This window comes from Protopterus annectens, chromosome 8.part0 (genome assembly GCF_019279795.1).
Source record: "Protopterus annectens isolate FY-2018-M chromosome 8.part0, PAN1.0, whole genome shotgun sequence".
Taxonomy (NCBI): Eukaryota; Metazoa; Chordata; order Ceratodontiformes; family Protopteridae; genus Protopterus; species Protopterus annectens.
The window spans coordinates 1058204808-1058220407 of NC_056741.1; the positions used below are offsets into that span (position 1 = coordinate 1058204808).

Genomic DNA, 15600 nt, shown 5'->3' on the forward strand with positions numbered 1-15600 from the left:
ATGTAAAACAGATCAAAACTCTGAGACAAATATCTGAACATTCAGTGAATATCTATACATTTGAGAGGAATGATTCGGGAAGAGTGCATATTGTATGTACATATCCTGCTGTCATTTGCAGGCATGTGATGTGACAATTGAACAGTTGTATACAGTTTATTAGTATACCCTTCATACAGCTACTAGCAACATTACCTTACCTGTAAAACCTTGGGGAAATTTATGTTAACATTATCTGACTGGTTTTACATTTATTCCTGATTCCTTGTATGTAGATTTGCACACATCTTAGTACCACTCCCTGGATTCGAACCATGTCTGGGTATGCAAAATTCACAACTAAGATATTTCTTAGCATAATGAGCTATTTGAGAACTACATTTTGTTGTTTCCCTGGTTTCTGCCTAATAGTCTCTTGGTTAGACAGTCTGTACTTGAAATCCTGTGATTTGTCCATGACAGATAATGATTGTACTGTGCCTTAATCCTTTAGATTACTTCGATCTGGAAAGCAAAGGTTAGCACAAAACAATGCTGCATGGGACACAGTTTTATACTTTATACAATACTATTCAGAGTTCAGAGATTAGTGTAGTATATATGTCTACAACAACTTACCAGAATAAACACAACAGATTTTTGGAAACAGTTTTTCTTGGAAAGTTCATCTGTATATTTGTATTTATCACCTATGGCATGTTTAAGCTATGGTAAGTGGAGGGCCGTAATGCGCACACCCGCTTAGCAACCCTTAAACATTCCTTACCATAGAAAAAAATATATAATATTATTTTTACATTGTTATGTTATATAAGTGAGTTCTGTGGTGTTCTGACAAGTCATTAAGGAGTGCAATCAGGAAATAATGGCATTCATTTGACTTTCAGGCTTCTATCCTTCAGGGACTCCTGCTAATACATATCCTGTTTTCTATCAACTTTCTAAGTGTGTGAAGGCAATTTTTCAGAGGTTTCCCTATTTTATTATTTTCCTCCCCATTATTTGTGCCTTTGACCACATGGACTGCTGTCAGGGAATATTGGTGTACATTTGCTTTTAGACCTCTATCCTTCGGTGGTTCATGCTAATGCATGACCTGTTTTCTATCAACTTTCTAAATTTGTGGGGCAATATATATGTTGTGTCCCTTTTGAGGGATTTATCCCCCATTATTTGTGCAGTTGCACACATTTCCTGCTTTAGCAGGTTGTGGAGGTGTCACACGGCACTTTTACAATGCAGGGGGTGTGTCACAAAACCTGTCACCCCCCCCCCCCCCCACTGCATTGCTGCTTTCCTGATGCCGTGTTTATTTCAGTGTCCGCAGACACTGAAACGGTCATTTATTTCATTTCAATGTCCACGGACATTGAAATACAGGCATAACATTAAAGTAATTATCTAATATTATGCCAGATTCTATTAGAAAGTACTGTACAGCACTTTCTGAGTGCAGGGGGTGTGTTCAATGTCCGTGCACTACTTGAACACACCCCTGCACTCGTTCATGGTTCATGTCCATATAAGTTGAACAGCAGCGCGCCTTCATGAATATGCAAGGTGTGCTCCTGTGCTATACGGACATGAACCACTCCATGCAAGGATAGTGCTATTCTTGCATGGAGTTTATATTTGTTTTTTTTTCTGTCTACAACCCAGAACATAAAGGCAAAGAAAACATACAGGCAAAAGGCATCTTTTTTTTAGCTATTGGAAAACAGAATATATACAAGTACATTTTTAAGTGTGGATAATCAAATGAAAGAAAGCTTTTAGTAGAAGGTATACGTATTCTGGCTAGCCAGTATGTGAGTGCTTGTTATCATTAGTTTGAATGGCTTTGTTGAAGCAAAGTGTCATCTAGTATGTATGAAAACAAAGCAGATATTAAAAGTGATGCAAAGGGAACCTTAGCTGAATTGCTACAATGCAACCAGACAGGTGCTTAAACACAAAGTAGCGTATAAAAGTTACTATGAAAGACAGCTGGCCAGAAAAGTGTACAAGTGACCTGAAGATGGCAGCAAACACATAGGTGTGAAGGCACAAAAAAAATGCATTTAAATTATGGATTTAGACAGAAGGAAATATGAACAAACATTGAATACTGACTGCACAAAGAACATAAAATACAGCAACCCATAGACACCACTGTTATGTATGTTGTAGAGTTAGCAAAATGCAAGAAACATTTAAGTAGGTGAACAACAGATGATTTTAACTATAGTCCAGAAGGGCTACCTGTCAACTGTGCAGTTTTCCATGGTCATAACCAGGCATAAAAAGGGATGGGAAAAGCAGCAAAGATTGTGAGTGTGGAGGATCATTGTTAGTGTCTGTAGGCATAGAATGGACCTTAAGAATACAGTGAAAGAGATTGTTCTGCAGGGTGTCTGGTGCTGTCTACATACATACACACACACACACACACACACACACACACACACACACACACACACACACACACACACATGCACATACGCGTGTGCACACACACACACACACACACACACACACACACACACACACGCATGCATACTTGCACTATGATGATAGTGCAACCACGGACATCATAATGCAAATTTAGCCAGTCTTCATTCAAGTAAAAGTCGGTCAAAAATGCAAAGAAACACAAATGAGGCAGTTTATCAGTGTGCATACTGTGTAGAGAAATGACTATGCAGCATGTTTAAGGCAGTATTCCCGATGCTACATGGAAACATGGTCTAAGCAGGCAAGGGATAGCTGTTGTACAACATTGGGGTACAATGTGCATTGCATCAAGGATGGTGCTTATGCGACATTTAAGGCAGAGTTTACAGACACCCACTAGTGCTTGGGCAACAACAGAGAACAGTGTGTAGTGAGACTAGAATGGTGATTATACAAAAAGGAGTAATAGTGTTCACACATAACCCACTCATGATTGTACAACAATAGGGAACAATATGTAGTCAGACTGGGTGGTGTCACATGTATGTTGCAGAGTTAGCAATTGAGTGTCACATAGCAGCTTACTTTACAATGAATGATGCAGATGCATAGACAGGCACCGACATTCCACAGCATTGTTACAACAATGTCCAGGCATCGATCCAGCATTCACCATAACAGTGAGAACTGAATATGACCACTTACCAATACATGTTGTGGACAATAACATCAAGGTATTCCAGCACCATAGAAATGTGTTTATGTCAGTAATTTGCAGTGGCACATTCTATGTACTATGCAGTTTTCATACTCATTTGTATTGGAGCTCCACTGGATATTCAAAGCTGCCCTGTATTAGCAAAGTTCTATTGTACTTCAACAAACTAAAATGTCTGTGCAAGGTTCAGATAAAACTTCCAAAGAATTAGCTTCAGATGACTCTGTCATCCTCCCACAACATTCTTACTCAAAGTCAAATTTAGACAGTCAGATTAGAAGTAAAATTTATCATGACTTTACAGTATATTCTCATAATTTGTACTTCTTCAGTTTTGCTTTACTACAGCCTAAAATAGCACTATTATTATCACTAACTCACTTCAGTAGATTTTATAGTTCTGCACAATCCTACCACTGCATGATTTCTGGGTAACAGAGGATCTGAGGAAGCTTACAAGAAACAAGAGAAAGCACTTCTAGGTTAAGTGAACCCATGAACAGGCCCTGTAAATGATAAGGGAGGTTGTTGTTTTATTCTTCTGGCCATTTAAAATAGTTTAGATAGTAAATGGGTTTTAATAGCAGTAAGCAGAAAAACAGAAAATAAGCAGCCACGTACTAATGGATCTCATAAAGCTTTGATAGAAAGGATCAGAATCAAGTGTGAGTTCCATAAAAAAATGAGTTTATATCTTCATTAGATCAAAAATTATGGTGAGTATTTTCAAAGCTGAAAAATGTAATCAAGATACAATAATCTGAAACTAACAGCTGACTACAGAGCCAAATGGCAAACCAGTTGTTAAAACAACATACTGATATTTGCTGACCACAAAAATTTCGATAAACTATTTGGTAGAATTCAATCAGGTAGCCAAGCATGTAAAATTGATAGATTTTTGAGTTTATACATAAAAAGGACAGATTTTAAGGTAATGAGGGATTGCTCAATAAAATGATTTAGCAACACAGAAGATTTCCAAGGAATTACACATCAGTATACTGAACACTACTTGTAAACATCCCCATGTGAATGAGTATGGGTCTAACATTAGATGTCTATACTATGAGCAAGGGGAAAGGCAAATCAGGTGGAACTGGGTAGTCATATCTCTCAACTGACCAAATTTTCACAGAATGTCCAGATTTTTGCCTCATATTTTTGGTCTATTTCACATAAAATTTGTGGTTTTCTGGCATATCACTGGGTTATCTGAGGATTGAAATCACTAAATAGTGGCATTCATTTGAGTTTTAGTCTTCAAATCCTTCAGAAAATGCATGTTAACACAACACCTGTTATTCTAGCAAGTTTCCATGTTTATAAGAGCAGTGTCCTATGTCCCCCATTATGTCAGGCTTTGTCCAGATTTCTAGCACTAAGAGGTTGAGAGGTATGAGTGACTTGTCCCAACATATATTATGCCCCTTCTGTAACAGTGTTTATAGTAACACCATGATTAAAGAAAGTTTAGCTATAAGGACTGGATCTGAAAAAGTCTACAAGGATGAACACACTTATCACAATAAGTCCTATAAATGGAATGATCTGGAGTGAGTGTGTTTTTGAAGAAGGAGGATATGGGACTGGATTTGTTTTCTTTTAGAAATAAAATTATTTAGTTGATGGTATTGCTCTAAATACTTGGGAGCTCAAGAATCCTGTGTTGAAATTTCAGTTTGTTCTAACACATACTATTTGTATCCTAGCAGGTTGGACTGGCAATACCACAGTCTGATCCACATGTGACAGTTGATTGACTATAGCAATAACCCACGCCTGGGTGTGGGTAATGCTAAATTTACCCACGGTTGGCGTGGTTTGGTCCTGAGGGCGAAGCCCGAGGGACCAAACAAAGCCAACCGTGGGTAAATTTAGAATTACCCACACCCAGAAGTGGGTTATTGCTATTATACCATGACATTATTTAAGAAAAGAAACTGTTACTTTTCTTAAATAATGGCATAGTATAATGCCTGTTTACTGCCCTTCCGCAGATGTTTGGCATCCGTGGCAGTTCTGATGTACTCGCGCCTGAGCAGTACATCAGAGTTGTGGGCAAAGCACGGAGAAGCAAGATCTCCGTTGCTTTTTATCTCGCTATGTTAAATGAGTTTAACATAGCGAGACAGTTTTAAAATAAGCAACGGACATCTCCGCTGCTTATTTTAAAACTGTCTCGCTATGTTAAACTCATTTAACATAGCGAGACACTAAGAAAAGCAACGGAGATCTTGCTTTCTCCGTTTTTAACACTGTCTCGCTATGTTAAATGGGTTTAACATAGTGAGACAGCTTTAAAATAAGCAACGGAGATCTCCGTTGCTTATTTTAAAGCTGTCTCACTATGCTAAACCCATTTAACATAGCGAGACAGTGTTTTAAAAAAACGAGTTATACTAATGGAAAAAAGTCCGGGCGACCGGACCTTTTTCCATTAGTATAACTCGATTTACAACGGGCACGTTGGCCAATCAGCGTGCACGTTTTGGGGGGGTCATGGTATAATAATAGAGAATGAATAGGCACAGTCTCAGTAAATGTGAGATTGTCAGTTGGCACAGGGAAACAGAAAAAAAAGTTATAAAACACCGAAAAGATAAAATAGCTAAAATTATGACATGAAATTTGATCAGACAGATGAATAAAAAGGAATAAACTGCCTCTACATTTATATTTGTTTATTGAGAAACTTGATTTTTTCATTAATTTTATGGATGAAATACTTGAAAGAAAATGTAAGATCCTCAAAGTGTGCAATATTGATGACAGTCTAAATATTGGGTATATTTATTTCAGGTGGTATTAGTTACATTTCTGCATTGCGAGGTGGTGATAGTATAATTAGTTTACTAGCAATGCTGTTGGATCCAGCTGTACAAAATTGTTCATAGGATCATAGGAGGTTACTATTGTAATGGCCCTGGGGCCCTTACAAGCCTAGCCAAGAGTTTATCTCCAAAAATAAACCTCAATTAGTACCTGTTGCCCTTGTCAGTGAGGGACACAGGTGGAACCCCTGGGATGAATTTGTGGTTTCCCATCCACTCATCAAGGTTGCACTTGAAGAGGGAAAACAACACACTGCATTAGCCAGGAATTGAACCTGGGTCTCCTGCATGGCAGACAAGAATTCTACCACTAAATCACCAATGCAAACTTAAAAGTGAACACTGCCGAGTCTTGAACCCAGGACCCTGTACACTAGAATCAGAGCAATGTACTACTACACCAAATCACCTTTTGTAATAACAAAACAAAGTTGCCAATATTTTGCCTTAATGAAATTTCAGCATCAGAAGTGTAGACTAGGAATGTGCTGAAAAAACAAAAAAAGTAGTGAAACATTGATAACAAACAAACCCATAGTACTGAAATTCAAAAAGGCTATGGAATCACAGCTGTCCAACCCCACATCAGGCAGTTGCTCTATGCCTGTCATAATTTCAGCATATGATTTCTCAGTATATTTTATTTTATTTATTTATTTTACATTTGTTGACCGGGATAGTTCAACTGGATTAATGCCCATTTTCAGTGGAGGCCAGGGGAGAAAAGCTCCAAGATAGATAAGATATAACAAAGAAGGCATATTACCAAGGTAGACAGATAAGTAATAACAAGGAAAATATATTACAGATGAGATATTTCCAAATGACATAAGCAGACATGAAATAGACAATATCACAAGTTTGAGTTACCCCTGGTAACAGTCAGGGGTAAAAATAAACAGTATTTTGATTAACAGATTATATACATTCATGGTGAGAGTTAGCCAGGCTTGTTACAGTGGCAAAGCCAGCTTAGTGCCAGATGTTGTTTGAGTTTAGCTTTGAATTGGGATAGGGAGGAGAGCAAAGTAATGTTAGTTGGAAGGAGGTTCCATGCTTTGCCTGCAGAGTTTGCAAAGAGGGAGTCACCGGCTACATTGTTAATTTTAATTGTCTTAATTTGTAGTCTGTTTGAGGATCGGAGCAGTCTTGGGTTGTTGTGGGTGGTGATCATATTTTTAAGAGCTGGTGTGTTATCTGGATAATAGAGGATTTTATTAGCCATAACCAAAAGGTTATATTGGATTAGACTGGGAAGTTCTAGCTACCCAAGCTGTTTAAGGTTGATGCAATGGTGTGTTCTAAAAGGTAGACAAGTGGCAAACCTGGCAATGTGGTTGTAACAGATTGAGAGTCTATTAAGTACAGTTTTATTTAGATTAGAGAAAGGGGAGATGTATATAAAAGTGTTGAAAGTAGGTGGGAGCGAGCTATGGCAACCATAGCCGGAGGGGTTAGGAAGGCTTTTATTCTAAACAGTGGCCCTAGTTTTTTACTGATGGTTTTGATCATTTGGTTTACATGAAGGTCAAATTTTAGGTTATTATCAATTATTACTCCTAACAGTTTTGTAGATGAGTCGGGGGTGATTATTGTGCCATCTTTTCCATTTATTTTGAAGGTAAACGATGTGGACCTTTGTGTTGAAGAGAATAACCGCATTTTAGTTTTTTGGGGATTTAGCAACAATCGACATTCGGAGAGCCAGGTTTCTATAGTATTAAAGGGTGGATTGTGTAACAGACCTTAATTCTGAGGGAGATGTGGCTGAGCAAATCATGGTGGAATCATCAGTGTATTAGATACAGCTGACATTTGGGATGACTGTATATAGGCTGTTTATAAAGGTGGAAAACAGTAGGGTCCTAATATGGAGCCATGTGGCACTCCAGGGGTGTTTGGTAATAAGTTGGAGAGGTTGTTCTGCCAGAGGATAGCCTGCTGCCTCCCACTGAGGTAGGATTTAAACCACTGAATGGCACTGGTATTTAGACAGAAAGATTGCAGGGTGTGAATCAAAAGTTGGTGATCCACCATGTCAAATGTCTTTGAAAGATCTAAGAAGAGGGCTGAGGATATTTGATTATTGTTACGATTATTATTAATGGTATTGGTGAATGCTAGTAGGGCTGTGGTTGTGCTGTGGTGTGCATGGAAGCCATGTTGGGTATTGGCCATGAGGTGATTCTGAATTAAGTGGTGCATGAGATGTTTGTGTATACATTTTTCCATAATCTTAACTAGTGGAGAAAGTATAGCTATCAGTCTGTAATTGGAGAATTCAGTGGAGGAACCTCCTTTATGTAGTGGGATTACATAGGATGTTTTCCAAATGGTGGGAATTTTTGCCTCTGCTATGGTGCGGTTAATTAGTATAGATACTGGATAGGTTATGGCATCAGCTGATTTTTGAAGGTACTCAGCAGGGAGTTGATCAGCTGAGAGTGTGGTGGCTTTTAATTTTTTGATCAAGGTATGGATAAGTGATGTGGACACTGGTTGGAAGCTTAAAGGAGTAGGTTTATAGGGGTGGTACTATCAGGACCAGGGGAGCTGGGAGGTAGTTGGCTAGCTAGGGTTTGAATTGTCTCTGTAAAGAAATGATTAGAACTGTCTGAGACATCCTCATGAGATTCATTAATGGTAGCGATGGGGATAGGGGTAGACATTTTTCCAGGATGGACTAGATTATTCAGACCTGCCCAGAACTTCTGAGGATTCTTCTGGTTTGCTGTCTGTAAATTACAGTAGTACTGTTTTTTGTCTTGTAGAATGGATTGTTAAGTGTCATTCCTAGCTTGCCTGTATTTAACATGATTGTAGAGGGTTTTAGTGGAGCGCCATAGAGCCCAGATTTTGTTTCTGCTGGAAATTTTTAGTCTAGATTCTTTAGACAGCCATGGGGCAGTTTTTGCCTTTGTTTGCTTAGAACGGGAAGGTGTATGCAAGTCAAGGATATCAAGAACAAAAATATTACTAAGATGGCATCTTGTACCTTAAATCACCACTCTTTCCTTAAATGGACCACTGACAATAACAGCAAGGGGACTTATCCTCCCTTAATTTACTGATCTGGTGTTATGTAATTCTAAATGTGAAATGCGTGTTACAATCCTAATATCTTCATTTTTGAATATTCTGTACTCTGTCATTTATTTGATCACAAAGTTGAACAATTCAGAAAGCCTTGAATATTAGCAGGAATATACATTAAGAGGGCTTCTTGAATTGCTTGTAACATCTATGCATGGGTGTAGCCCTTTTGTGTATTCTCTCCAGCTTTGTATCAATGTCATGGCTAAACATGGATCTTTGTAGCCCAATCCACCTAACAAAATGAGCAAACAATATAAATAAAAATAAACTTTGGTTATTCTTGTCTATCCAGAAATCCTCCTGACATTGCTAATATGTATTGGCTGCTCCAGTTGGTATGGGACAAAGTTTTACCTAAACACGCTTCATGCTGTGAAATAGTTTCATATTTACTTGATAGATGCCATTCAGTCATGAAAAGACTTTGAAAGACAAACCTCTACGTTTCTTCCTGTGCTTTTCTGTCCCCAGTGCTACTACAGAAATTACCACACCAAGTGTGTGTGTGTGTGTGTGTGTGTGTGTGTGTGTGTGTGTGTGTGTGTATGTGAATGTGTGTAAGAAGATCACTTCCTTGCAAGATGTCAGATCTTCATACTATTTAATACAATGCAGGAAGGAAGCCGGACATATGATTGCAAATTCATATGACGTAAATGGAGAAGAAAGGCTAGCAGTAAATAAATAAACTGTGTTGCTACATCTGAATGCATTTGGTAGTATTTACTGACAGCAATCATATATGTCACTGAAGCTCTTGTTACAGCGAGGAAAAGATAACAGTATATTTGCTGGTACTGGAAGAGGATATCACCATCTCAGCCTTTTTAACTTAATCGATCAATGACCACATTTGGATCTCAAAGAAGTAGCAGTGAGTTCTCTAAAATATATTTTAGTTAATGTTATTTAGCAGATGTCATTTCAACAAAAGGTGTTTTTGTGAACTGAATTTTTTCAGTGCTGATACACGGGATATTAAATTATGAAAGCAGAAAAATTTCTTTGTGATGTTTTAAACTACATCAAATAATGCATTGTAGTTTATTTTGCCAGTATATGTTAATTTTCTGTATGCTTACTACACTGTTATAATTAGTCATAAGTAGTCTCCAGTAGTGGACTTACAGATGCCTAAATTATTTCATAGGTATGTGCTAAACTAACAACCACTGAGGCCTTTATAAGCTTAACCAAGCATCCCAAATGTTTCCTGCAAGTGTACGTGCTGGTCACTGATGGTCTAGACAAGCCTCCCAAATGCATCCTGCAGGCTTATGTGCCTTAGAGGTTTTGAAAGCTAGAACAAGATTGACAGGATGCCTCTGTCCATTAGAGACATAGGTGTTGCATCCAGGGTGTATTTCCAATTTCCCATTCACTGGTCTAGGTTTCTCTTGAATGGGTTATGGAAGAGCTCTGCCTCACGTTGACCAGAAGCCTGTTCCAGAGAAGGAGAATTCTCTGAGACACATACCTGTCCCTCCAACATGTCCTATTTATGTCATAAGCAAAGTTTAAATCCCTAGATCAAGTAATTCTGATGCTATTCATTTTGTGGCTATGCAAAAGATCCATCAGAGCAGGATCAAAGGATGCCTTCTATACCAGGCAAAGAATGCCTCTCAACAGTCTGTAGGAAACAAAGTACAGAGATAGGGGTTTGAGGTGATCTGAATAGGATATGCTGTTTACACAGTGAATTCTTTTTGTGAGGAATCTCACTGGACATTCCAATTCTTGCATATGCCTGGTCATATGATAGGCCTAATGAGGGTTGAATACCATGGAATGATGACTTCCTTGGACCTAGATGCCATGTCCTTGCTTATAAGTTGAGCAACATAGAATAATTCCCTTAATACCTTAGACACATATTGGCCAAAGGCCAGGTTACTGTCTAGATATGTACCCAAATCCCTCACTACTGCTTCTCCAACTCTTAGTGATGTATTATCAAATAAGTAATTTCCTAGGGTAGTTAAATTTCCAAGAGGTACTATTATGCAATTCTTGGCATTCAGTTTTAAGCCTTGCCTTTAGCATCAGTCATTTGTCTGTGGTAGCCCTTACTGTAGGATGGTTGTGTCTTGGGTGGATTCTATGACTGCTTCTAGTTTGCAGTCATCTGCAAACTTGGTCAGTCAAAGGCCCTTGTCATTGGCCTTGACTTCTGGGAAGTATAAACCAAAAAAAGCAGGCCCAGCACAGAGCAATGAGGGACTCTGCTAGTGACCAGCCTCTTTGTGTAGGTGGTCTCCACTCACCTAACTTCCTGGGTCCTATCTGAGAGCCAGCTGGCTATCCAGCATGTAACATAAGAGTTTATGCTTATATCCAAGAGTTTGTTTACAATACCCAAGTAGTATATTGTACCAAATGCTTTGGCCAGATCAAGTTAGGCAGTATGCACCATTTTCCCTCATTCATTGCCTTGGTGACCTTCTCAATGAAGTCCACCAGGTTGACTAGCCATGATCTTCCTTTGATGATACCAAACTGGGTTGAATCCAGTGTTTGAAGGTTTTCTATGTCCTTATTAATCATTTTCATGGTCATTCTTTTCATGGCTTTGCATATGAGACTTATGGGTCTGACGTTCCTATGGTTTGTTGATGACCCCACCTTGTGCAGAGGGATGACAGCTGCAGTTCTCCATTTACATGGTACAAAGCCTATCTGGAGGGTATGGTTAAACAGCAGCTCAAGTGGTCCCAATAGGTCATATTTCAGGCTATTTAGGAGGCTTCCTTGAGAATATTGGGGCCAACTGATGCTGTTTTGCCCTTAGAGAGCTCACCTAGGACCTGCTCATCTAGTGATACTTGGAGAGGTTATGTTTGATGGTATTTCCTTGGGAAGCAGCTGGGTTAGACAGTGGTGGAAACTGGAGCTGAATTTGTTAGCCAACAGGTTTGCTATATCTTTCAGCTCCATGTAGTTAGCTCCATTTACAGTCAGTTTGCACACTGCTGTGTGTTCCCTTTGATGTTTCATGCATAGTTAAGGAATGTCTGTAGCTGTTCTTTGACTGGAAGACTATCTTTATCTCAAATTTGGCTTTAGCAGGCTTAATTTGTCTTCTCAGTTGTTTGTTTGTATTGATGAGAGTATTTTTATCATTCTGGGTATAGCACTTCCTAAGCAACTCTTTTCTTCTGTTTTATAACCTGTTTATGTTTATTCCACCAGGTTGGTTTGTTTTTTGAGTTAGTTATTGTCTTATGTCTGTTAGTCACAGGTGTCTCCATGTATTTATTGAAACTGTTCTTCAGAATTTCTGTGAAAAATTCCAATTAGGCAGTTGTGTTCTTAGTGTCTGGGTAGGTTTGAAAATTTGACAGGTTATCACTTAGTAGTAGGAACTTTGCCTTAAAATATTTCCTAAATGTAATGGGTTTAGCCAAGGTCACATAATTGATGTTTATTATGAAGGAGACAGCTTTGTGGTCTGACCTTACCAGAGTAGACACTGCATGGAGGTGGAGGGTTAAAGCATTCTCCCATATTTGTGAGCACCAGGTTTACTATATTTGCACCCCTAGTGGGCGCATTGACTATCTGGTCCAAGGCATTTGTGTTGGGTCTATTTCAGTGGATCAAATGGATAAATCTTAGAAACCCATATAGTCAAGTCGATATGGTCGACAATTCAATCCATCAAACTGCTCTGAATGAGATCGCAGTACTGTGACAATCAGGAAATTTACCCTTTTCCCCACTGTAGTCTAATTTCAGAACTGGTATATATAATTAGCAGGAGGTGTGGGGGTGCAGGAGGGCTTACTTCCCTGTAAAAGTTTTTTTTTTGAGAAAAAACAATAAAAAGCAGCCACTGAGGACGAACACACTGAATGAACGGTAATAAAAAGTTTAATAACACACCAAAAAATGAATTAGCGCTTTCACCAGATACACACTGGCTTCTTCACTCTGAAGAAGCCAGTGTGTATCTGGTGGAAGCGCTAAGTCATTTTTTGGTGTGTTATTAAACTTGTTTATTACCGTTCATTCAGTGTGTTCATCCTCAGTGGCTGCTTTTTATTGTTTCTTTCTCAGTTTTATAGGTCCCTTTGGGAATGTTTTTTGGTTTTTATTTGTTTTTTTTTTTTTTTTTGTTTGCAGGTGTTGTTTGGGTTTGAGTTTTGCCAAAGGACTGAATTGTTGACCATATGGTCTCAATCATACTGGTTTCAATGATTTGTCCATTTGATCTTTGGAAATAGAAGCGTTTGTGTTTACAAAGTCCAGGAACCTCTGGGCCTATAAGTTTAAGTAAGTATCCCAGGTTTTAGCAGGTAGTATAAGTCACCCATGACTATGGTATTAGGTTGAATTGTGAGAGCTTCCAGTAAGACCAAACACCAGCTATGGGTTTCTTGGGTAGAGGGTGACCTGCAGTTTGCAAGTATATTATATGAGACTTTGCTTATGGAAATCTGAACATGGATGAGCTCAAGCACATCATCCTGTTTGACTAGTCTTGAGGTGAGTTTTTTTGTTGATATAGATTGAGATACCTCCATCTTTGGTCCTTGCCTGTGCAGTAGCTCGCCTAAATGTGTGCAAGGCATTGTAGCCCTGGACTGCCAGGCTGCTCCCCATGGCTTTAAACCATGTCTCAGTAACTGCACAGATGTCCACATTCTCCAGGATGATGAGAGCATGGGAAGAGTGGATTTTCTTAAATATAACAACAAGATGGCCAGTGAATCCAAACAAGAAATATCTATTACATAAAAACAGTACAAAACTCATTCTAACATTTCAGCTTTCCAATTGCAATCTGCATTCAGACCAGCAGGGATCAGAGTACCATATTTTAAAATAAACACAGTTTCCTTGAGCAAAAGTTGCAATTGGAAGTTCCTAGTTTAAATTTAATTGTAATTGTTTAATTAGATGAGTCACGTGCTTTATTGTGATATTTAAGTGATGAAAGAATGAAGTTCTTTACTCCTTGAAGGCTGTTAAGCTGAGGAGCTAGAGATTTTATGCAATAAATATTTCTTGTTTGGATTCACTTGCCATCTTGTTGTTATATTTAACTGCTTTCTTTTTTATTTTGTGGTTTTATTAAGTTTATTTATAGCCAGTGATCATTTCACCTCAGTGGGTCAGCATTCCACCAGTTTTTTTTTTTTTATCCCCTGAATCACAAGGACTGTTTGAGAAGTCAGAACATCTTATGTTTATGGAAACTTCTGTGCACTTTAATATATTGAGTCTACAGTACTTTTTAGAGCTGGACATTACACCAGGAGGCTTAAGGGTGTTTAAATATCCCTCTACTCCATTTAACTCCACTGTGTTGATGAAGATAAGAAGTTTCAAACTAGCTGGGTGGTTGCTGCCCATTGGTGTTCTGTGGAGTAGGTCAATATTTTGATAGAGAGGAATGTGTTGAAACAATGCAAACTCAGAGAAGACATTTCTTCTATTTATATGTCTCTATCAACTCAGCAAAATGCCTCCTATTTTGAACATTGCTTGGGAGACATAAATGAAAAACTTTCCAGTTTTGAGATAGGGCTTTTAGAAAAGAAAAAGAACAAAACTGAAGAGGGGCCTGAGAGATTACAGTAATGGCAAAGCCTTCCTTTGGAGAGCCATTCAGAAGAGATGCCAAAAAGGTATACGTTTCCAAGACCAGGAAATGAATCAGAAGCAACATGGTACATCCTTAGTATCACTGGAAGCTACAGGAGGATCTAACAAATGGGAGCATGATGATTCTGCTTACCGTCCTCTCTCCAGTGCAAGAACCTAGGTACTTTCAATATAAATTTCGAAATGGTAGTTGAACTGCTGGAAATGACAGAAAACATGGGAGATTGTATAATGAAGAGGGGAGTTCCATTTTCAAAGAATAATAGTTTCAGCAACAAAAATAGTGCTGATTTAGTGATTTCTAGCTCTGTTGTTAAGAATAATAATAATAAAGGGGACTGGTCCTGTGATGTGAGTTGGTTGGGGTTTGTAGTGAACCGTTCAGGTTATACATTTGATAACACGCAGATGTCTGCACTTAATTGTGGTTTGAAATTTATTCCAGCTGTATTGCTTAGATTACAGTTTACCTTCATAAACTTGAATCACAGTGGTTCGAGTGTCCATATGAGCGACTCGAAACCACAAAAGTGAAAATGTTGACAGTCCTTAATGTTCGAAAAACAGCAAATCGAAAAGCAGATTCGCTGTTTTTCCAACATTAATGTCGAACAAATAAAAAACGCAGTGTAAAGCAGGGGGCAAGCCCCCCTGCACCCACCTATGTGGGGGGCTGAGCCCCCCATACCCCCCTACTTTATTATTCTAACTCCTAGATCACACTAGAGTGGGAAAATTGAACCATTTCCCGATCCCCACTATAGTGCAATCCGCCCCACAATGTTGAATGTGCAATGAGCGAATGTCACTGTGCATTCACTCATTGCACATTCGAACCTTTTTTCTTTCTGCGTTCGGCAAAATTTGCAAACAGCCTTTCGAACACTTGCTGTTCGCCCAACTGTGTAT

At 38.6% G+C, this 15600-nt stretch overlaps 1 protein-coding gene and 1 non-coding gene across 2 annotated transcripts in view; one reads left to right on the plus strand and one right to left on the minus strand.

Moving 5' to 3' along the window:
- LOC122809217 (probable G-protein coupled receptor 33) overlaps nt 1–15600 on the plus strand; it is a 541365-nt gene that overhangs the window by 150108 nt on the left and 375657 nt on the right. The window lies entirely within an intron of this gene.
- TRNAG-GCC lies at nt 6240–6310 on the minus strand. Its single transcript has one exon. It is a non-coding gene; the product is annotated as a tRNA-Gly (tRNA).